We start from the raw sequence: 26,047 nt of genomic DNA, 5'->3' as shown, positions 1-26,047 counted from the left end.
GAAATTTATAAATATTTTGGTTATTAGATATTTTCAAATTATATAGGAAGTCCTAGTATTTAAGAATTTAAAATCGATTAAGATTTTGTTTATACCTTTTATTTTCTTATTTGAACTAGGTAACATAACTATAATACCTTTAACTTATGTTATATTTTTTAAAAAGTATTTAGGACCTTAAAATCAATTAAAAGTATATTGATATAATTTGTCCTTATTCGAACTAAGTAGGAAGTCTTAATATTTGAGATTTTAAAATCAATTAACATTTTAATTTCACTATTTGCATCATTTCAATATTTGAACATGTAATATACTAATATTTTAGTATAGGGTAAGACTAGAATATCATGAAACGCATAAAAAGAGTACGTTAATATTTTCCCTAACAATCAAGGGTTGCGATGAGATGAATAGGATTTTTCCACCTTTAATGAAAGGCCTTCGGTCGAGCTCTAAGAATGAACTCTTTTCATGGTAGAGGGTGTTTCCTCGTTTAAAGGTTTATGCGAGGCGAATTCAAGATTTGAAGTTTATGAATTTAAAAGTCTAACACTTTTAAGTTACTGGGCTCTAAATTAATAACTATACTTATTAAATAGATTTCTTAAAACAAATACAGAGTTTGAACTCGAAGTTACTGGGTTCGATCTAAGCCGTACCTTGGTCTCTGGCTCTGCCCCTGTATGTGGGCCCAATCTATATCTGTCGGGGCTCCAAAACTAGTACCTAACACCGGGTGTTTTTTTTTTTTTTAACGTAATCTCAATTTATGTTCTCCCTTCATCTTCTATTTATTCCACATTTTTTTTATATATATATAGTTTCATTCTTCTCCACACACACACATCTTATCGCTGGATATAGATTCCACATGGCTACCTCAACTAGCAGCAATCAAGCTGACGGTATGCAATTTTCTTTCTCCTTTATGATCAAAAGTTTCTTAATCTTTTTATCCTATATTTCATATATCTGCATCCAATCGATGTAGGAATAATGGGAAATAAGGAGCTCACTCCATTGGAAAAGCATGTCATGTTCTTTGATATTAATAATGATGGAATAATTTACCCTTCAGAAACGTACCAAGGTTTTTCTTTCTTTTCTTACCTAATGTAGAGTTAACTTTTTTTTTTAATAGTATGCTTTCCCCTTTCTTGACTTGTCCTAATTATTTTCTGATTTATTAATTTTGTCAGCTTTTAGGAAGATGGGGCGTGGTTTTTTCTATTCTATGTTTTTGGCAGTTCTGATTCATGTTGCTCTCAGTCAGAAGACTCGACCGGTAATTCAAAACGCATAACTTAATTTCCTTACAGGTGGTTTTGATATATCTTTTGCTCTTTGGTGTTACTGACCAGTAAAGTTATAAAAATCATTGTTGTTGCGTTAAAGTAATTTAAATTTATTCATTGTGATATTAAAGTCACCAATCTTTATTCATATAACATTAAAAAAAAAGGGACTATTTGTTGCCCTCTTAAAGCAATTTATGAGCTTTATGCACTATAGCAATAAAATCATTAAACTGACTATAATGAAAATGCATTCCCATCAAACTGACTTTGTTGTCATAGTGAGTAAAGTTTTGTATCCTTACTGTTATAGTGTTTTGCCGAACCCTCCGAAGCCCCCGCCCCCTTTCTGGAGCTAGCGGGGTCTGAATGACCTCCCTTTCTCTGTAGGTCGGGCCTCCTTTTCAGTCGTTCTCTCACTTCGTTTGAGCTGAATTTGTTGGGTTTTGATATAGGTGAATGAGAAATGATGGGATGAAAAGTGAAGGGAATGTAAAAGGTCCCTTTTGCTTTGAGGAATGTAAAAGGTCTCTTGTGCTTTGGTTAAAGCATTTGTCTCACATAGGAAAAAGAGAGGTGTATATATATTACATTACACCTTCTCTAGCCGCTAAAAGGGTTGAGGGGGCAAGGACCCCTCGCCCGTCGTCGCTCGCTCGGCTTCGGCTTCGGCTTCGTCAAAGATTGATTGATTGATTATCTTTTTGGACAAACTTTTCTTTAATTATTTATTTATTTAATTAATTAATTATTTAATTAAATAGGAAAAAAACCAAAAAACATCCAATGCGGATCGACCCTGACCCGCGACTTGTGACCGACCCGGTCCGTTTTTCTCTTCCCGGATATTTTCGAATTTCCCTCCAAAAACCTGGTGACTGATTCAGAATCAGTACCTCCAACTGCTATAAATTCCTGATTTGTTCCAGAATTCACAACGAATTTTCTGCGCTAAAAAACAAAATAAAACCTTGCTCTCCAAAACTCTCTTGTTTTATTCTGTGTGATACACTGCCGTTGAGTGGTTCGCCGCTACCTGAATTTGGAGTACTACTATTCTGGTAAGATAATCGTTTTATCCTGGGAGGGGATATTCCATCAACCTCGAGTATTGTGAAGGGAATAATTTCCTTAAGGACACACTTTGAACTAAGTGGGCTCGATTATATTCTGAAAAATATTTTTAATCTTCCAACACTGTTTTTGTTCATTTTCCAGTTTCTGTAGTTTACTGGTTTTAAGTATTTTACTGTTAAGTATTTTATACTGTGTAATCTGTTTTTACTAAGTATTTTACAGATTGTGTTGAAACTTTATTTAAACTTATACAGATTATTTTGCGAACAATCTTAAGGAAATTAAATATAATATTATAATCTGTATTCTGTTTAAGGAGATTAAAACTTGTGTAGTTTTCTACTCCATATGAATATTAGTATTCTGACTCGAAGATATAAAAACTTCGTTGGAATACCATAGTTCATAATTATACTGCGATTTGAAGAAATAAAATCTTCATCGTTTAAGTTTGTGATTTAATTTCTATTCTGGTTTTATTAACTAAAACAGTTTGTCGATTTGACAGTGACAAATAAATAATGGCACTTGAGACCGGAACTCCCTCTGCGAATATTGCACCAGCGATTACTCCTACAACCCGTACCGTTGTGCCACCGGCTGAGAAGCTTGCGAAGTTCACCGGTGCCAACTTTAAAGGATGGCAGCAAAGAATGTTCTTTTGGCTTACCACCCTTGGTATGCAAAAGTTCACCTGTGAGGACCCTCCCGTGCCTGCCGCCGACATGCCTGACAACCAAAAGTTCATGGTTACTGAGGCTTGAAAACAGGCTGATTTTTTGTGCAAAGGCTACATTTTGAGTGCCTTAGAAGATGACTTGCACAACGTCTACAGTGCAGTAGAGATCTCAAAAGAACTATGGAGTGCACTTGAAAAGAAGTACAAAACCGAAGATGCTTGCTTGAAGAAGTTTGTGGTTGCCAAATTCCTAGACTACAAAATGGTGGATGGAAAAACGGTTGGGACCCAAGTTCAAGAGCTTCAACTTATCTTCCATGACCTTATTGCTAAAGGTATGGTAGTGAATGAAGCATTCCAAGTGGCTGCAATGATTGAGAAGTTGCCGCCCTCATGGAAAGATTTCAAGAATTATCTTAAGCACAAGAGAAAGGAAATGAAGTTGGAGGATCTTGTGATTCGTCTCAAGATCGAGGAAGATAACAAAACCGCTGAGAAGAGGTACCGTAAGAATTCACCGATTGAAGGGGCAAATATCGTTGAAGATGCTGCTCCGAAAAAGAACAAGAAAAGGAAGAGGCCTTTTGGAAAGGAGAAGGTTCCTAACAAGGAAAAGTTCAAGGGCAACTGTTATAATTGTGGTAAAGCAGGCCATAAAGCTCCCGACTGTAGTGCCCCCAAGAAGGACAAAGAGAAAAACAAAGGTCAGGCAAACATGGTGGAAGATGTTGATGACCTGTGTGCAATGCTGTCTGAGTGAAACCTGGTTGGTAACCCAAAGGAGTGGTGGCTTGATTCTGGCGCCACTCGACATGTGTGTGCCATTAAGGAAGCATTTGCAACCTACACTGGACCCGAAGGGGAGCTATACATGGGAAATACTGCAACAGCCAAAGTTGAAGGATATGGAAAGGTTCTGTTGAAAATGACATCCGGAAAGGTGCTGACTCTCAACAACGTCATGCACGTTCCAACAATTAGGAAGAACCTCGTTTCAGCCGCACTACTCGTGAAAAATGGGTTTAAGTGCGTGCTGGTTAGTGATAAATTTGTACTTAGTAAGAATGACATGTTTGTAGGAAAGGGCTACCTCACCGAAGACCTTTTCAAACTTAATGTAATGGTTGTTGACAGTATTAATGGAAAATCTGCTTCTTCTTACTTATTGGAGTCAAATAATTTATGGCATGTTCGTTTAGGACATGTCAATTACAAAACCTTGCGAAAAATGATTAATCTTGAAATATTGCCTAAATTTGAGTGTAATATATCTAAATGTCAAATATGTGTTGAATCAAAGTTTGTTAAGCATTCGTATAAGTTTGTTCAGAAGAATTCAAATCCTTTAAACTTAATCCACACTGACATTTGTGATATGAAGTCAATACCATCTCGCGGTGGGAAAAAGTATTTCATAACTTTTATTGACGATTGCACTTGATATTGTTATGTTTATTTGCTAAATAGTAAGGATGAAGCAATAGAAGCATTTAAGCAATATAAGAATGAAGTGGAAAATCAATTGAATAAAAAGATTAAAATGATTAGAAGTGATAGGGGTGGGGAATACGAATCTCCTTTTGCAGAAATATGTTTAGAATATGGATCATCCATCAAACTACTGCCCCCTACACACCACAATCCAATGGAGTTGCGGAAAGGAAAAATCGGACATTGAAAGAAATGATGAATGCTTTACTAATCAGTTCCAGTTTACCGCAGAATTTGTGGGGGGAAGCTATCCTTACAGCAAACCGAATACTCAATAGAGTACCCCACAGCAAAACACACACTATTCCTTATGAAAAATGGAAAGGAAGAAAACCCAACTTGAAATATTTTAAAGTGTGGGGGTGTCTAGCAAAGGTACAAGTTCCTTTACCCAAAAGGGTGAAAATAGGATAAAAAACCGTGGACTGTGTTTTCATTGGATATGCAACAAACAGTAAAGCATGCAGATTTTTGGTTCATGATTCTGACAATCCCGAAATTCATAATAATACGGTAATTGAATCTGATAATGCTGAATTCTTTGAAAACATCTATCCGTATAAAATTGAATGCGAGTCGTCGAATGAAAGATTTAAACGACCACGGGAAGAACCAATGGAGAATTCCCCTAGCGAATAAGATCCAAGGCGTAGCAAACGTCAAAGGACATCTACTTCCTTCAGTCCATATTTTGTGAAATTCCTGCTTGAAAATGAGCCTCAAAATTTCAAGGCGGCTATGTCATCTCCTGATTCAGCATTTTGGAAGAGGCAGTCAATAGTGAGATTCAATCAATCTTAGATAACCACACATGGGAAGTGGTTGATCTTCCTCCTGGAAACAGGCCTTTAGGTTCTAAATGGATTTTTAAAAGGAAAATGAAAGCTGATGGCACTATTGACAAATATAAGGCAAGGCTTGTGGTCAAAGGTTATAGAAAAAAAGAAGGTCGTGATTATTTTGACACATACTCGCCTGTAACAAGAATAACGTCCATTCGGGTGTTAGTGGCTCTGGCAGCCGTGTATGGTCTTGAAATTCACCAAATGGACGTTAAAACAACTTTCTTAAATGGTGATTTGGAGGAAGAAATTTACATAGAACAACCCGAGGGTTTTGTGGTTCCTGGTAAAGAAAAGAAAGTGGGCAAACTTGTAAAGTCGCTTTATGGACTTAAACAAGCACCCAAACAATGGCATGCTAAATTTGACCAAACCATGTTGGCAAATGGATTTAAAATCAATGAGTGTGATAAATGTGTTTACATTAAAAACACTCTAGGCCACGAAGTCATTGTTTGTTTGTATGTTGATGACATGCTGATAATGAGCAAAGATATGTCAGATATAAATGCTACAAAGCGCATGCTGGCTAGCAAATTTGACATGAAAGACTTAGGAGTTGCTGATGTAATCCTAGGAATCAGAATTCATAGAACTCCACAAGGTATAGCATTATCACAGTCTCACTACATAGAGAAAGTACTTGACAAGTTCAAGTACTTGGATTTCAAGATTGCCAGAACTCCAATTGATGTGAGTTACGCACTTCAAAAGAATGAAGGTGAAAGTAAATCACAAGGGGACTATGCGAGAGTGTTGGGAAGTCTGATGTATATCATGAATTGTACACGACCAGATATAGCATGTGCCATTAGCAAACTAAGTCGGTTTACAAGTAATCCCAATCACACACATTGGATGGCAATGAAACAAGTTTTGGGGTATCTGAAACATACTCAAGACTGTGCTTTGCATTATAATAAATATTCCAAAGTGATTGAGGGATATAGTTATGCAAATTGGATCACTGGATCGTCTAAAGTTAAATCCACGAGTGGATATGTTTTCACAATTGGGAGTGGAGAAGTGTCTTGGAAATCATCCAAATAGACTTGCATCGCCCGTTCCACTATGGAATCTGAATTCATAGCTTTAGACAAGGCCAGTGAATAAGCTGAATGGCTCCGGAATTTCTTAGAAGATATTCCATTCTGGCCCAAACCTTTAGCTCCTATATGTATACATTGTGACAGTCAAGCAGCAATAGGTAGGGCAGGGAGCGTAATGTATAACGGAAAATCTCGTCACATACGACGGAGACACAATACCGTTAGACAACTCCTCTCTAGTGGTGTTATCACGATTGACTATGTAAAGTCAAGAGATAACGTAGCGGATCCGCTTACAAAAGGCTTATCTAGAGAGGGAGTTAGTAGATCATCAATGGGAATGGGGTTAAGGCCGAGGATAAGTCATCATGGCGGTAACTCTACCTAGCAGACTGGAGATCCCAAGAGCTAGGTTCAAGGAGATCAAACAAAGTTGTGACTGACGGTTCAACATTGTCAAATAACTCAACCCATTCTCGAATGAAGACAATGTTCAGAAATAAGGATAAAACTTTATGGCTTGTTAATGAGTTAATAAAGCATTAAGATTTTTAATAATTATCTAAATCTGGCAGTGTATGACCAGATAATGTGGCTATAGGACCACATGTTTAGAAATCACCTATGTGAGTGTTAAGTGTGGCTACTTTAAAGGGGAATGACAGTGAAGGCCCATTCTCTATGCACTCATGAAACCAGGCAGTGTTCATGGCTGAAACGAACACAACCGTGAGAACCATAAACGGTTGAGGGTTGATTGTGTGACTTATGTTGTCTAGGTATACAACAAAGTTCGACGGTTCAAAGATATCAAATCTACCGATTGATCGAGTATATCCGATATAAGTTCACTACGGAAAGTTCAAAGGGAAACCTACTTATCCAGATGCAGTCAAATCTTCGCTTGTATATCACACTTGTCCGCGCATTCTTTTATATTATGGCCACATTCATGTGGGGGATTGTTGGGTTTTGATATTGGTGAATGGGAAATGATGGGATGAAAAGTGAAGGGAATGTAAAAGGTCCCTTTTGCTTTGGGGAATGTAAAAGGTCCCTTGTGCTTTGGTTAAAACATTTGTCCCACATAGGAAAAAGAGAGGAAAAGAGAGGTGTATATATTACATTACACCTTCTCTAGCCGCTAAAAGGGTTGAGGGGGCAAGGACCCCTCGCCCGTCGCTCGCTCGGCTTCGGCTTCGGCTTCGTCAAAGATTGATTGATTGATTATCTTTTTGGACAAACTTTTCTTTAATTATTTATTTATTTAATTAATTAATTATTTAATTAAATAGGAAAAAAACCAAAAAACATCTAATGCGGATCGACCCTGACTCGTGACTTATGACCGACCCGGTCCGTTTTTCTCTTCCCGGATATTTTCGAATTTCCCTCCAAAAACATGGTGACTGATTCAGAATCAGTACCTCCAACTGCTATAAATTCCTGATTTGTTCCAGAATTCACAACGAATTTTCTGCGCTAAAAAACAAAATAAAACCTTGCTCTCCAAAACTCTCTTGTTTTATTCTGTGTGATACACTGCCGTTGAGTGGTTCGCCGCTACCTGAATTTGGAGTACTACTATTCTGGTAAGATAATCGTTTTATCCTGGGAGGGGATATTCCATCAACCTCGAGTATTGTGAAGGGAATAATTTCCTTAAGGACACACTTTGAACTAAGTGGGCTCGATTATATTCTGAAAAATATTTTTAATCTTCCAACACTGTTTCGGTTCATTTTCCAGTTTCTGTAGTTTACTGGTTTTAAGTATTTTACTGTTAAGTATTTTATACTGTGTAATCTGTTTTTACTAAGTGTTTTACAGATTGTGTTGAAACTTTATTTAAACTTATACAGATTATTTTGCGAACAGAATTACGTCCATCCTCGCATGGTTAAAAATTTGGTTAACTATATATCTTGAAAAAATTCATATGATCCATCTGAATTGTATCAATTACAACCAACTTTACCTCCCCGTCTCTTTCCCTAACGGAAAACTAGTCCAGTCCAACTTATTTGTTCTATGAATGCTAACCAAGTGACACTGGGGGCATGGGTCATGAAAGAGGTTGGCCCCTATCCTCCAACACTATGTATGGCTTATTTCTTTTAATGTAACAAAAAAAATATATAATTTTGTGATTTAGTTCCCATAGTGGATAAACTTCACTGACTAAAGGTGAAATTATGATTGAGGGTGACATATGGGTGGGTGGGGATGAGGTAAATCAGGCAGCAAAAGAGTGAATTCTTTATGGTATTCATTGAAATTAGTAAATATTAAAAGAATATTATGCAAAAAACAATTGATAAAAATCAATTTGCTTAAAATTCTAAGAGAAAAAATATAAAACATTTCGAATTTAGTGGTCTGCGGAGTACCTGAAATAAAAGAAATAATTTCCACACTGTATCGGGTCATTTGCACTTTCGTCCTCTACTTTATGCTGGTCTTTAATTTATGCCCCTTATAACAAAAAGAAAAAGTCGCAGGGGGCATAAGTTATATTGTCGTATCATAATATCCACAAGTTATGCCTAGACATGACTTCAGTTTCTAAAGAACTTATGCCTCCCTGCGCAAAATTAAATTGCTAAAGGACAATAATTAAAGACTAGCTAATTGAAGGAGTATCCTGTCGAAACAAGATATATTCCATAAGCCCAATTTACTAAGGAAGAAATATAGCAGAGTCAGAACTTTAACTTTAACACAAACTTGATTATGGATAAAAATAGATAGTTAGTTGGGTGAACCTTGATGGATCTGAATTTCTAATTAAATAAATCTCAACAAAATTGTTCAAAGCACATCCAACGTACAGTATATGACAAACTTCCTTTTGTCAAGTTTCGCAAAGTAATTTAGACCTGGATCTTTTTCAGAATAAACGTAGAGCATTGAAAGTGGTCATGGATCACAAGCAAGTCATATTTCTTGTAGGATTTGCATTAATTTTCTCAACAATAGAATTCATTCGAATTTTATGTGATACGAATAGAATCTTGAAAACAAGTAAATTTTGATGCCTAGTGTTGCTTTTAATCAAGCAAGAAAGCAATTAATCTATCTTGCATGTGTCAAATGAATTTCTACTGCTGGCTGGATATTGATTAGTACTATGTAAATGCTTTTTTGTGTCGCATAGGGAAAATTCCCATCTTTGCTCTTCCCCATTGTGGTAAAAGATATCAAATATGCCATGCACGGCAGTGATACTGGTGCCTATGACGCTGAAGGGAGGTAAATTCATGAATACCTTGCAAAGAAAAGGGCTTTTTCATTTTTGGTCCGTCAGCCGATATTAATTACTAGCACTAGCTAAAATATACAAAACATATACATTGATTATGTATATAATATGTATATTTATATTTGTATTTATATTTAGGCTTAATACGTCGATTACCCCTTAAACTTTCCAGCAAATTTCTTTTAGATACTAGATCTACAGCTTGTTCCAATTGAGCACCTCAACACATGATAAGATGTTCCTATTAGACACTTTTGGTTTAAGCTTTTAATTGTACACATCAGCCTCAACTAGAACATGTCTGAGATTGTACGGCTTATTGGGGGCGAATATGTATAATTAAATTAGATGACTTATTTTAAGTGATTAACTTAACTACCTAAAAGGCGCTATAGAACACGGGCAAAACTTTTTCCAAATTTTGAATCGAAGGTGTCTAATATGAACAGTTTTATCATGTATTCAGGTGCTCAATTGAAACAAGCTATAGTTTGAGTGTCTAAATGAAATTTATTAACAAGTTTTAGAGGTTGTCGATGTATTAAGCCTTATAATTAATATACTAAACATATACATTAATTGCCTATTATTTTTTAGGGCTGCCCAAAAGGTAATTTATCCCAAAATTAATTTCTGGCTAGCTATATCCAAAGTGATTCGCACAGTGTTACACTTGGTATGGTGACTAAATTGAATTGGCAAATTGCTATTATTGAAGGTTTGTGCCAGAGAAGTTTGAGGAGATCTTTAAGAAGGATGCACATCAAAATGCAGATTCCTTAACATGCAAAGAAGTGAAAGAATTGCTTAAGACTAACAGACAACCAAAGGACTACTGGGGATGGTATCCTCTCTTTTTCCATGTTTCTTGTTAGTTGTTACTCCCTCCTTCCCAATTTTTGTGGCGGTCATTGAATAGGCATAAAATATACGAAACAAAGAAAAAAAAAATTGTGTTTTAAAATGAGTTATATAGATTTGTTAGATTATAAATTATCTCATTAAATCTTAGAAGTGTACAATTAAACAGTTTTTAAATAAGGGAGTACGACATTTTTGCAACACTCTTAAAAATAAAATAAAAAACCACATAAATTTGGACAGAGGGAGTACTTATTTGTGTATAGTGTTTCTGTTCATTATCGTCGTCTATTATTTCCTTGCAAAATTAGTGTTTTTAGTCCTTGAAGCGATAAATTCTGATGTCAATCATTACGATATTTTGTTAAGTAAATTTAACTTTCAACTAATTGAAATGTGTACTTTCGATCATTCTGCTTATGAGTCTTCACAAATTTAACTAATTGTTAATTAACTATATATAAACTCTTGTTAATTAACTATATATAAACTCATTTAGTTACTCATGTGGTATGTTAAATTTATATGTTACTCCCATATTTAAGGGTAATTTAGTTTAAGAAAATAATCCAAATATAACATATCTCGTATGGGGACTAATAAAACACGCATTTTAATTAATTAAAAATTTAATATGTATTGTGAAATATTACAAACACAAAGATTAGAATTTACCAATTGATCAAAAGTGTAGTTATCTTTATTGGTGAGACTCTTTTCTTTAATTTTTTTTTTTTAATTTTAACTCAATCGTTTATATTTGTAGCGCAAATGCTTTTGTAGATTGGATGTCTTTATATGATTTAGGCAAAAGTAAGGATGGAATATTGACGAAAGAAAATGTAAAAGGTGTCTATGATGAAGCCTTTTCGAGCAAAAGGCAAAAGAGCATGCTGCAAAGTAGTGACACTGTAGTTCCACTATCATTGTTTGATGTACAATATGGTAGTTATAAGGCTAATTAAGTTATTGTCTTCTGCTGTTAATTAATGTTACTATGTACTGTCTTTTCTGCTGCGTACACGTCATCCTCTCCAGACATTATTTATGAGAATACATCAGGTATGTTATTGTGATTGTTGTTATTATGTTCATGTTTTGATGTTAATGTTACTACTAGTGAATTTGGCTGCGCTTTGCGCGGTTTGAAAAAACTTCATTAAAATAATTTTCTTAAATTATCGAGATAAAAGTCTTCATGTATAATGGTGTCCGTTATATAGATAAGATTAATATGATAAATATATTAATCACAAATATATGTCTTTAATTTGATTTAGAGTTTAGAAACGTGATGCATCATACGACTAAACTCATGAGACAGAGAAAACAGTGCTATATGTTTACATCATTCAAATCAATTACGCCATTACCTCAAAATTGTTCTTACGGGAAAATGATCTTCATCTTTTTTTATTATTATTAGTAATTGTTTGGGTGATACAACACTTATATAAATTCTATATATTTTATTAAAATAAAAATCAGTAGTAAAAAAAAATTGTATCTAATATAATCGTGTCGTTGAACCAATTAATCAGAAGTGTATCACCATTTTTTTTCGGGAAAAAAAAAACCCTCCAATTTACTTCTTGTGTACTTGTCTTTTTTGCACAACTATGAAAAACTTAATTGAATATTATTTCCATAATGTTTATAAAAGAAATGAGGGAACGAAAAAACATATTATTATCATATGGATATGGACACATGGTAATTAGTTTTTTTCTTTAACAAAAAGGATGAGCAAAAAAAATGTTTATCACATCTATAGGGAAAGAAAGTGGGAGAATCAAAATTGATCACTGAAATTACTTAAAATGATTCTGAAAAGAGCAAATCCGACAAACTAGGAAAAAACGACGATATCTTTCTACAATATATCTAAATTTCAATAAATTCAAAAATCCAGACACTAATAGCCTCTTCCAACACCCCATCCTCCACTAAAAATCATGCAAAAAACGAGAATTTTATGATGTGTCACATGTAATTACATAAAGATTATATAAATTCAAATCTGCAAAATGATGTTTCAAAAACTGTATAAGAAAATTTTCCTGATATAAAGCATGAGAAAAAGGCATGCATATCATGATATCAACAAAGGTGTTCACTGCATGATCACTGCAAGTTTACAGCTGAATCAGCAAAGCCGCAAAAGAAATTTAAAAGGAAAATAAAGAATTGATCAATTCCATGAAACACGGATATAGGATATAAGAGAGTAAAATATAAAATTTACACAATACTCACCAATTCCCTGACAAATCAGAGCAGCACAAAACAAAATAACAACAGTTAAGTCAAATTCATCACAACAGTTAAGCCCAAATAGATTTTTAGTGGTGCAAAGAACAAATGGCTTTTGAAATTGGTTGGTGGGTGGTTTTGTGGAGTTTTTTTTTTTCTTTTCCAAAAACAAGTATTGGAAGAATAGAAGTTAGAGCAGCACTTTAAAGTTGAAAATGTTAAGCGTTTATACAATATGGAATAGGAAAAGCTTGGAGTAGTAACAACAGTGGCATTTATTCCTATAATTAATATAGAGGCATTTAAGTTTATAATTATAAAATAACATTGAAAAGAAAAAATAGGAAAAAGTCCAAAACAAGGAGAAAAAGGATAATTAGGAATGATGATCATAGAGAGGTGTCACATCATCTCCCTGTTGACTAACTTTATATATTATATATACATTGTTGTAGTTATTTTAATTCTTCTCATTTTTAGCCTATTCAATTGGCTTTAACGCCGGATGATCTTATACCAAGAGAGTGACATACACTTTCTTCCTATATATTTCTTTTTTTGTTCACTTGATAATTTTAAAAAAGTAATTTTTTACCTTTACAAATTCACTCTTTTTTATCATCTTTTTTCGAGTCGAATTAGAAAGAAAAAAAGAGAGGCTAGAACTCTATTATTTAGGCTAAATATTTTATTTTACTAAAAATGGAGTTTCAGACCAAAAAGAAGAAATATATAGTAACAGATAATCATTGCATATTAATAAGATATAAAAAGAATTATACGTGTTGGAAATTCATTATTCTGACTAAAAAATTTCATTTCGCTAATAATAATACAGCTCTAACCAATTTTTTTTTTTTTACAGTCTTGGCCTGAAGAAAAAAATATACCGTTGCAATAGTTAGTTATTGCATCCAAAGAAGAAACATAAATGGAGTACATAATTGCAACTCCATTGTTTCGGATAAATCTTTTTTATTTGGCTAAAATAATGGAGCTCTAAGTGTTAACTTTGATAAATTGATTTTGGTCGGAAAAGAAAAATAGACAATTGAAATAAATAAATATTGGATCGAAAGAAGAAAAATACCGTCGGCACTTCCTTATTTGGATAAAATGACGGAGTTCAAGCAAATTTATTTATAAGTTGGCCTAAAAAAGAAGCAATACACAGTTATAAAAAATAGTCGTTGCACCTAAACAAGACATTTAAAAAATATCAAAGTTGAGGCAAAATATGCATTATATATTAAGATGAAGCATTAACAAATACACTATTGAAACAGATAAATCATGGACATAACTATGTAGCGATTGACTATTGAAATATCCTATCTAGGAGTTGATTTTTCGATTTTTTTCGTACCCACGTGCAGGACCAACCAGAAGGACAAGCCACTAAAGCGGGGGCTTTAGGCCCCAAACATTTGGGGGGCCCTTTTTCATTCGGTGTTTGGTACTTATATTGAATTTCCCGATTAAGAGTGGATGATGCCTAATTTTACATTTAATAGATTTATAAGTTAATTTTTCTTTTAAACATATTGAGCAAAAAAAGAAAAAAAAAAAAGCCCTCCTATTAAAGTTGATTTTAGACCACCGATCTTATTGACCTGCCCCTGCCCGCGTGCCTAAAAGAGAGTGGAGCTGATAAGTTGGTAGTTTACCAACTTAGCTCTTCTTTAAGCTTAGATTTTTGTTATGTTTGATTGAGAAAATGGTGCATTTAATATCGTTTACTTTCATTTTACAGGTTTTATGTGATTTAAAAGTAATCAGGAAGAAACCAAGTGAAAACGGGGCAAAAAGGAGCCAAATTGAAGAAAATGACCAAAAGTGGCTAGAGGCGCAAAACTGGCCAGATCTGCAATTCGAATTTCTTTGGTTATTTTGGTCATATTTTGACATGGGAAAATAGGAATTTATAAGAGCAAGACATGAGGCAAATATCTCTCATCTTTGGCCACATTTCAAGCTTGGAAGCTAGGGTTCATCATCAACTACACCATTGGAGGAGAAGATTGAAACACTTTAATGAGAAATTTCTTAGCCCTTTCTTCAATTCCTTGCTTTGTATTGTATATCTAAATGTGTAGAAATTTATTCCATCACTTTAATCTTGTTTATGGAGATATTCATTTGCAAAGTTGGATTAAATCTCTTGTTATGCTTATGTATTGAATGATTTTTATTTCTATTGAAGTGGTTCTTTTTTTCTTTAATTAATTTTGTTCTTTAATGTTTCTTAAGGGATTAGTTAATCCTAGGACTCACCCATTTACTTCGATTTAAGCTCGGAAGAGGAAAATTGAGGTTGAGATAGATTAATTAACAAAGATTTGGGGCTTTAAACCTCATCTAATAACTTGAGCTAGGAATAGGATAGTTAACTTAAGGTTAAATTGATTGTGCCTAATATCACACTTAAGGCTTGGAAAAGCTTAGAGTGAAATTCATTGATTTGGTTGGAAGACTTTCAATGAGATTTTGAAAATCGTTATCTATTAACATAAACTTGCTCTTAGTTGTAAAATTGTGAAATATATTGGATCGTTACTTGAGTGTAAATTCTCTTGTTTCCATGCTTGCGACCATTGATCATTTTACTTGCTTTCTAGGTCAGTTTACATTTTCGCAGTTTGGTCTAGTGTAGAAAGTGAAAATTTCTTGTTTGATCGCCTTTATATTGTTCTCAGTGGAATTCGACCCCGACTCGTAATTGGGTAATTATATTGCATAATACCGTGTACACTTTCTCTTTGAGAAGTGGATTTGGACGTTATCAGGAGCTACACTCTTTACCATGTCAAACATCCTCCGGGTAATAATATCAAATAACCAAGTTTAAAGGTAACTAAGAATACGAATAATTAGGCATACAACTATTAATCTGTACCAAATTTAGGTAACACTCTTTGGTATTTTGCCTCATATATTTGGAAAAAAGAAAAAAGAAAGAAACAGAGATGAAAAAATATTGCAACCTTGAGTTTGATAGGGAAAAGTTAATCATGCAAATGCCTAAACTAGATAAAGTGATAATCAATATTTAATACATAGCAAGGAAATGAAAGCAACAAAATTACTACCAAACGATTAGAAAATAACTTTTTAATCAATACACATTTACATTAGCATGACTATTGGGCCTAGTAAGGTTTTGGGGGCTAATGGCGAAACTATGAAACTTATCATTGGGGTCAAAGGAAAAGAACAGGTGGTCCCCCCTCAGAACGAAATATAGTAGCTATATCATGGATTATAACATATACACAGGTAAATCATGCTTGTTTGGGACTTGGGTTTAACCTCATTAAAACCGAGGCTTATAAGCCCAGTCCAAGTCAGCCCGCTGGCCCTTGAACCTTGATCGAGGTTGGGCCGAAGCCGGCCCGTGGGCCAAAAGGCTATTTAATTTAAAATAAAAATATATAAAAATATTATGAAAAAGAAGTATAAAAAAAAAAAAAAAAAAACTAGAAATAGCGCATACCGAATAAATCCTAATCACCTAGTTTAGAAGTTGTATTCATGATTGTGATTTTATTTAAACTAAATTTAAAAGAAAATTGTGAAAAAAATAGTAAAAACTAGGAATAGTAATTACTGAATAAGTCTTAGTATCTTACGGCTTATGCAATACTTTACTTTTTTAGGATTAAATCCTTAATACTAAAATTCCTAATCACCAAGTATAAACGTTGCATCGATCATGAAATGTCTAGAAAATTGTTGCTGCTCAAAATTGGTTGCACGACTTTACCCAAATTCAAAATGATAATATTTTTTAAGTGAATTAAATATTATTAGTTTTTGAAATGTAGTTATTTGATAATGTTTAACTAATTAAATTTGCATGTGGATGTAGACAAAGATACGGATGTTAATTAAGATAACTTTATCACAAAACAAATTTAAATGTGCTTGATGATGTGTAAGTGTTGAATATGCTGTAAGTTGTCGGAGAATTATATACTGCCATATAATTATATGTTAGAACTGTTAACAAATTGGCATACTAATATGTAGGGGCGTACATGGACCTAGTTGGATTGGATTTTTTAAATATCAAACCAAACCAATTGTGTTGGATTTTTAAATTTATAAACCAAAGCAAATCAATAAAAGTCGAGTTTTTCAACTTTGAGTTTTCTCGGTTTTTTTTTTTTTTTGGGATAAAGTTTTCATACAAAACATATAACTTGTGCTTCAAATATTTCTTTATTCCTTGTAAGATACAACTATCTAATTAAGGTGTTTCTTAAAAATTAACACAAAATGTGAGATGAATGATGACATTGTACTACAATATTCAATAAAAAAGATAATGAAATAGCTAAGCCATAATGAAAATGATCATACTCGAAAAGTACTAAGTCATACTAAAACAAGTATGGCTAATAAGTATTAATTATATGACTAAAAGTTAAAAGAAGAAAATAATTGTGTTATGTATCTTGGGTCTATTATACAAGACAGCGGGGAGATTGACGATGATGTCACACATCATATTGGGGCAGGGTGGATGAAATGGAGGCTCGCTTCCGGAGTGCTATGTGATAAGAAGGTGCCACCACAACTTAAGGACAAGTTCTACAAAGTGGTTGTTACACCGACTATGTTGTATGGGGCGGAGTGTTGGCCAGTTAAGATCTCTCACATTCAAAAGATGAAAGTTGCCGAGATGAGAATGTTGAGATAGATGTGTGAGCATACCAGGAGTGACAGGATTAGGAATGAGGCTATCCGGGACAAGGTGGGAGTGGCCTCGGTGGAAGACAAGATACGGGAAGCGAGACTGAGATGGTTTGGGCATGTGAAGAGGAGAGACACAGATGCCCCAGTGCGGAGGTGTGAGAGGTTGGCCATGAATGGTTTCAGAAGAGGTAGGGGTAGGCCGAAGAAGTATTGGGGAGAGGTGATTAGACATGACATGGCGCAGTTACAGCTAACCGAAGACATGACCTTAGATAGGAGGGTATGGAAGACTCAAATTAGGGTAGAAGGCTAGTAGATAGTATCGTTTATCCTTTCATATTAGTAGTCGCATTATCGCGATATGATTTCTTGTGCTTTCATTTCTGCTACTATATGTTATTTGCCATACTTTGATAATCTTATTTTATCTGTGATAGCTACTGCCCTTTGCACACTGCTTCATCATGGTTTAGTCGCTTTCGTTATTTTCATTTTCATATTGCTTTGAATTTCTTAGCCTTATCTGACCTCTTTTTATGATTTCTATTGAGTCGAGGGTCTTTCGGATACAGCCGTCCTACCTTGGTAGGAGTAAGGTCTGCGTACACTCTACCCTCCCAGACCCCACGTTATGGGTGTTGACACCTAATTTTCACCTCATAAAACGCGTATTTTAATTTTCAAATCCAAGACGGAGTAAGGATGCCCTTAAAAAATTAAAAATTTAAAAATCTCGAGAAAATTGAAAAAATTGACGTTTAATTATTATTTTTCATAAAAATTAATAATTACAAAAAATTACGAGTTATTTACTTTGACAAACGTGATTTGAAAAAAAGATACATATCCCGCTCCGTCTAACTCGGAAAAATTGTTAATTAAAAATGACGTATGAATTACGACCTATTTTGACCGCATTTTTTCACATTTTTAAATATTACTGGAAAGTATATCAATATTGGGCTTGTTTTGAAGCTCGTACTTTAAAACGACGTATTATAATTTTTATTTCATCAAAATATTATTTTACAAGGGGTGTATTAGACTAATTAACCTAAAACTATATAGAAACTATCCTACATTTTTATAGAAAATAAGAAGGGGATTTTATCCATTTGTACCTTTGTTGGTACTATTTGGATAAGGTCTTTCTGGGGGAAAAAGTACGGCCAAGTTTGTCCATAGATTTCTAAATGCTTAGTTGGATGATCTTAAAAATTTAGATAAGGATCTTTGGAGGTAAAAGTACGGCCAAGTGGCCTATTTTTGTCCATAGAATTCTAAATGCTTAGTTGGATCATCTTGAAAATTTAGATAAGGATTTTTTTGGGGGGGGGGGGGGGGGGAGTACGGCCGAGTAGCCTATTTTTGTCCATAGAATTCTAATTGCTTAATTGGATGATTTTTGAAAATTTGAATAAGGATTTTGGGACGAAAAGCTATGGCCACATGACCTATTTTTGTCCATGAAATTCTAAATTGGCTTGCCTACAAATAGAAGGGATGGACATTAAGAAAAGGGGAATTTTTTTGGGGAGGATGTTTTTGGAGAGAAAAAAAAGGGGAAATCTTCTTTTTCTATTTTTAGGAAAAAGAGAGTTCAAATTTGGCATCCTAAAAGCTAAAGTTTGATTTATATATTCAAAGCTTAGCAACAAAAGATACAAATATAAGATATACATATAGAAAAAGAGAAAACAAAATTCAAAAGAAAAAGAGGTTTAAAGATTTGTCAAGTGTTTGGTACTTGAAGTAGATTGAACCAATCCTCATTTTGATCTTTAGGTTGTCCCATCAAAAGGTAACCTCTTATTCTATCCTTTATTTCATTTCTAGTTATGATTATATATTTATTATGATACTTGTGTTAGTTAAAAATAATTCTTTGCTAGCTTAGTCTTGTTTGATGATTAAGTGGATATTATGTGAATTTGATACCATTTAAAAAAATGAAAATAAATTAGAAGTTTAATTTAGACAATGTTAAGTGATTTTAGGTTAGTTAAATTGATATCCTTTATTTCATTTCTAGTTATGATTATATATTTATTATGATACTTATGTTAGTTAAAAATAATTCTTTGCTAGCTTAGTCTTGCTTGATGATTAAGTGAATATTATGTAAGTTTGATACCATTTGAAAAATGAAAATAACTTAGAAGTTTGATTTAGACAATGTTAAGTAATTTTAGGTTAGTTAAATTGATAAAACATAAGGAAAAATTCCATCCTTTATTTCATTTTAAGTTATGATTATATATTGTTTACGATGCTTGTGTAGTTGAAAAGGAATAGGTGCTAGCCTAACTTTGTTTACATGATTAAGTGAGTATCCTATGGATTTATTACTATTTGAAAAAATTAAAATAAATTAGAAGTTTGATTTAGACAATGTTTAGTGATTTTAGGTTAGTTAAATCGATAAAAATAAGAAAAAGAGATTCCATCCCTTATTTCATTTTAAGTTATGATTATATGTTATTTATGATGTTTGTGTAGTTGAAAAGGACTATGTTTACATGATTAAGTGAGTATCCTATCGATTTATTACTATTTTTGACAATGTTAAGTGATTTTAAGTTAATTAAAATTGATAAAAATAGTAGCTTAAGTTAGAATTTTGACATTGTGTGGATAGGTTTAGTGTGATTTATTCATTCTTGTTAGCGTTTGATATAAATAAATAAATAAATAAATAAAAACCTTAGTTCTTGTGAGTTTGTTATAATTCTTAGCAACTATTGGGCCTTTTGCATAAATTGTCCTTTCATTTATAAGTATGATAATTATGGGCTTGGTTTAAAAGTATTGTAATTCATTTTTTTTGGCTTTGTAAATTAAATTAATTGACCTCGGCCTATTACTAATGTTTTGTACACCTATCTTTTGTGACCTCCCCAATTTGTTGATGGATCTTTCGAGGCCCACTAACATTTCTAGATCGAATCAACCCCTATCATGGAAGGACTAAGGCATGAGAGCATAATTTGAAGCGGAAATATTTATCTAAAATTTACTTGGCATAGCTTACATTATTACCTATTTATGGAACATAACTAAACTTTACAATAATTATATTTAGTAGATAAAATATAACATATTTACTTCCTATAGCTACCACTTTTTTACCACTCATCTGATAACATCCCACACCCCTAAATTAAACCAAAAAAACGTTTGTCTCTCCTATCCCCCTAAATACACGCCATTATGCCCAATATCCCTACCTGAATCGGACAGGAAGACCGCCCGCATCCAACTATGTGAAAAATTGAAGGATGTACATGCCGTTATATGAACCGTTCGCCCTTGGGTTTGGGTTTTTACTTTTTAGTTTAGGAGTTGTACCCTTGTGCGGGACTGATATTTTGTATACCCGTTTCCCCTATTATGTATCCCCATTCGATATTTATCAATGTTGTATATATTGGGGCAAACGGAATGTCTTAACGGTACCTGCATCCTTCAAACAATAGTATACCTTTGTTAATATATTGATTACATGATATATATTGTTTACATGCTACGTGCTATATACTCTGCTTTGCCATGCCTATTTTTGATTTACGCATATAAAGACATCTGTTTTGCTCCAAACACAAATAGTCCATAGTTTGGTTCCCAAAATCTTAGAATGTCGTCAAAACGCACCCCAAAGTACAATCTCGAAATACCACGTCAAAAGTCAAGTTTTCTAAAACTTCTAAAATGTCGTTCGATCATCATCCAATCCACGTGAACCACGTCATTTCTAAAAGCACATTTTTTGCACTTAATATTGCTAAGAGTCGCACCCCTCGGTCCTTGCAACCTCTAAAGTTTTAAGACAAATAGCCCAGCCGTCGCAAATTGCTGACAACTACATTCCTAAAAAATCATTCTTATCAGACCCAAAAGATCGTTAAGGTCATACTTGGCCCTTTCAAAGTCCAAACACTTCAAGTCCAAAATGGTCGAGTCATCATCCAATACTCGTTGACCGTGTCATCCTCAAAGATCACTGTCACATACAAAGATTACCAAAGTCGCACAAAAATCAGTCGAATGGGAAAAATCCTGTCCATCCGGGTTATCTCCAAAAGTCTCTATGTGAGCCGAAGTTTGGAAGATGTTTCAAGTAAAACAGATGTTACATGTCTTATTATGATTAACGAACTAACACGTTATCTCTTGAGTTTTCCTTCTCTTTTGATTGACTCGTGGGGACCACCGAGAGGTTTCGGTAACTAAACTTAACTCGTGATCCGTTTTAGCCCATCCATATGCTATGCTATCGTGATCTCACAAAATTCAAATCACAACTTTTTTTAGCTCACCCATGCACTACACTACCATGATATTACAAAATTCAAATCACAACTCCTTAAAAAATTCAAGATTACGACCTATTTTAGACCACCCATGCGCTATGCTAAAATGTCCGACATCTAAAAATGACAAGCCTGCGCTTATTCAGATAGACAAGCCAAATGCATCAGTTTCGAATTCCGGACTACGTCAGAGTTGATTCTTGTTCCAGCAAGATACGTAGGCAATCCTATATAAGTGTGCGGTTCCCCACTGTTTCAAACCACAAACCCCGATAAGGAATCGGGGTACGTCTTTGATCCAGTCTTCAAAAACTTCATTCTTCCACTGTTTCAAACTATGGACTCTCCGAGCAAATCCGGGGTATGTCTTTGAATCAGTCAAGCTATTCCAAATTTTCAAGCGCAAAAATCTTAAACTAAGTGCCCTAGGACTGGAAACCGGGGCGACTGGTTCAAAGCAGTTCGACAATTCTGATATCTTCATTCATTAGAGTTGCCCAATCAAACGAACAACTCCTTCCCTTAAGCGAATCCAACATAAGAACGTTAGTGGCTTCTTTCGAACAAACAATTCATCCTTTTATAGAAATAAAATAAAAATGAAACGTGCCTTACGTGACATCCTATATCAGTTATTTAGCCTTCGACTCACTTAATACTTATCCCGGGGATCACATTCCCGTTTCCTTTAGTCTATCATGACACGCTCGGTAAGGTCAACACGAGTTAATCACTTTTACTCTAAAGAATTTTCTTTGAGCACAGTGACTAGGAGGCTACAAAACAACAAGCCTTAAGTCGAAGTCAAGTCCAACCAAAGGAGTTATTGATCCTACCATCGCCTCAACTCTATAACCCAAAACCAGCTTCATTCCTAACTTAGCCTTCAAATTGGATTCGTTTCACTTCGTTATGTCCATTGACACTTGCTTTTAGAATATTGCAGGTTACGACATTATGCAAATTTGAACTCGAGAATCAAGATTATGAGACACTGGCTGGATCCTCACCAATCCACATAAGCCAAGACGGGTTCATCACTAACCTTTTGCGTTATCCTTATCAAAACAATACTATGATTCTACTTACAATAAAGTCGAATCTCGCAGGGATCATGCATCAACACTGCCAAAGACTGGCACATCAAGACTAAAGGATCAACAACGTCACTTGCCCGAGCATAATCATCACAAAACAAACATCAATCCTTCAAAGACGACCGAAAATCTCAAAAGCCTATTTAATGGCCTAGGACGAACGACGGCATCTCTAACTCTTCTCCCAATTTTTAAAGGCTACTTTTAACGACTTTGCTTTAAAATTTTGCAGAGTCAACTTCAAGTCAACAATGACTCCCATCGACCCCAAAACGGGACAACTTGCTTAGGAGGAATGCCGAATCTCCTCGAAAAATAGAAGCTCCACATCAGGCTACAAAGTACGATTGAAGATCGAGAAAGCCGACAGAGAGCAAGGCCTACCCCTACAAAAGCAAGAAATTGCTCAACGGTTTCGTATATCCTTCTAAAATCTTTTTTAGATTATCTTGACTAAAGTCACTGGTAAAGAGACCACGTAGCTACTAATCATCTTCTTTAAGTACAAGTGATTGCTATAAGATTAAGAGGCATCAAAGGAAATGAGTCAATTGAGCCAAAGGGTCTATAAAAGGACAAAACACCGCGAGGGCGACACAATTGAGCCGAAAAGGCTATAAACAAAATCAAGCAAAAGAAGCTACAAATGGACGAAGCACCACAAGGGCGATGCCATCAAAAAAGGCTATAAGATAGATATAGTGTCGTAAAGACGGCATAAAAGAGCCAAAAAAAGGCAAAACAACCATCTAACCCAGAGAACCACAGTCCTCGGGGGTTGAGATGACGATAAAGAAGTCAAGAAGGCTACGAAGAACGCTGAGAAAGCTGTTCTTAAGCGATACCAAGAAGGTTATAACTATAAATCAAAACCAAGGGGTTATAACTACGCGAGAATGTTAGAATAGAAACAAACTTATCTTCGTGACAAAGCAGGGTTGTCCGCCTAAAAATATGACAAGCAGGGTTGTTCGCCTTAAAAATGTGACAAGCGGGGTCGTCCGCCCTAAAAACGTGACACTTACCTCTTAAGTAGACATTGCGTATCTCTAAAGTGGATTGTCATAGGACGATACGCTGGTCTCGAAAATTTGAGATGACGTCATAAAAACATTACCACCAATTATGTTTATAACATAATTCACAAAGTGGGATTACATAGGCATTTTTCGAGTTTGGTTGCACCAAACGAAAATCGTAGATATTCCTAGATAGAAACTGGGGTAGAAATTTTGAGATCTTTTTGGGAGATCTCAAAACTCAACATGATAGGTCGCTGACGCAGCTTTAACTGGGGCAGAATTTTTGAGAGGATCTCATAAATTCTTTCGGTACGACAAGTTTAAGAATTAGCGAATACACCTCTACACTGGGGCAAAAATTTTGCGGGAACCCTCAAAATTTTCATTTTTCAGACTCAGAATAATGTCGTTGCCTAGCGACATGATACTATCAAAGGCATCAACTAGACAAGAGTTTCCACGGCAAATGGTTTCATATCCAACTTTATCTGTCATACCTTACTAACTTTGATATACGGGTTTTGCAGGTAACACCGTCAAACATCGAGGACATGCCCAAAAATGACGGACGAAAGTGGACATCAAATCCGCAACAACGACAAGAAAATCAAATAAATCCTCTTGAATGGCGAAAGCTGAACAGCTACACTTTGAACTCTCTTCTTTTCCTTTATGAATACATTGTCGTTTCTGTTGACTAGTTTAATGCCTTTTTTGCTTCGCGTTTTGCAGAAAGTCACCATCAAGTCATCAACGACTTCCCTTGACCGTAAATAGAAACAATTTGTTGAAAAGGAATACCAAACTCTTCAGGAAAATCAGAGATCCTACAAAGTGGGTCAAGGACCACCACGAAGAAAAAGCATGGAAAGCGCGGCCTGCCTCTGCAACGAGCAAAAGATGCTCGGTGGTTCGCATATACCATTAGCCATTTCCCTAAGTTTCTTTCTTAAGAATTGTTTTAACTACGGTCGCTAGCAAAGTGGCAACGTATCTACTAATCATTTGCTTTGAGTATAGGTGGTAGGACCATCAGAACGGACTTTGGCAATACAATTCAAAATTCAGAAAGGCATCAAGATTATTGCCACATCACAAAGGCTTCAAAGAAAGCAAATGAGAGCATTTTAGCCACCCACAATGAGACATAAACCATATCAAACCCATGGTTCTCGGTATCTCAATTTATTTTTACCAAGACAATATTTGCTTGTCAACCTTAGAAAGGGACATTATTTGCTTGTCCACCTTAGAAAGGAACAATACTCGCTCGTCCACCTTAGAATGGGATGTATAACTGTTTGTCCACCTCATAAAGGAACGTATAATTTTTCCACCTTAGAAAGGGACATACTTATTCATCCACCTTAGGTGAACGTTTATACCACATTATCTACTGATAAGGTTTCTAAGGTTTTGCAGTTTAAACATGCTAAGGAGATGACACATACAACCAAGAGGGCTATTCATTGAAATTGCTAAGAGAGCCATCCATTCAAACAAAATGCCGAGAGGACCATGCAATTAAGATAAAATTCAAAGGAAGAACAACAAAAGCTGCAATTCAACGAGGGAACACCCGGAAAGGGTAACAAAGCTATTTAAATAGATTTTTTCTATTAACTTGTTTGTTGAGTGATTGAGACAGGAAATGGTGCTAGAGGAACAAAACAAAGCAAAAAATCAAAAGACAAACAACAAAAGCAAAAACAAAGACGAAAAACTCAAAGACAAAGCAATAAAAGCGAGAAGCATCCGAAAATGATGACGAAGCAAACAAAGACAAAAACTTGAAGAGATGTGATAAAGCAAAAGCATTCGAGAAAGGGTAACGAAATCCTCCCTAAGTAAAGTTTTGTTTTACACTAACAAGTTTGTTCGTTTTGCAGAGCACAAAGATTTTTACAAAAAGAAAATTTTAAAGACTACTGAAAGATATAATCACGATACCAAAAGCTTGGTCTGCACGAAAAAGTATTGTGTCAAGGTATTGAGACCCCGGCCTAGACGTCGCATGGCTTGCCTTGATATATTGACTGATTAGACGTCATAAAAATCTAAAAATTTAAAATGACGCGTTGATATCGGTATCGAAATGTCGTATTCAC

General features: G+C 34.7%; 1 pseudogene; it reads left to right on the top strand.

Moving 5' to 3' along the window:
- The first annotated feature begins 751 nt into the window (after positions 1 to 751).
- LOC132615223 (probable peroxygenase 5) lies at positions 752 to 11,635 on the top strand (annotated as a pseudogene).
- Positions 11,636 to 26,047: the final 14,412 nt, after the last annotated feature.

The sequence above is a fragment of the Lycium barbarum genome, chromosome 10, assembly GCF_019175385.1.
Source record: "Lycium barbarum isolate Lr01 chromosome 10, ASM1917538v2, whole genome shotgun sequence".
Taxonomy (NCBI): domain Eukaryota; kingdom Viridiplantae; phylum Streptophyta; class Magnoliopsida; order Solanales; family Solanaceae; genus Lycium; species Lycium barbarum.
This window is presented reverse-complemented; position numbering and strand designations above follow the sequence as displayed.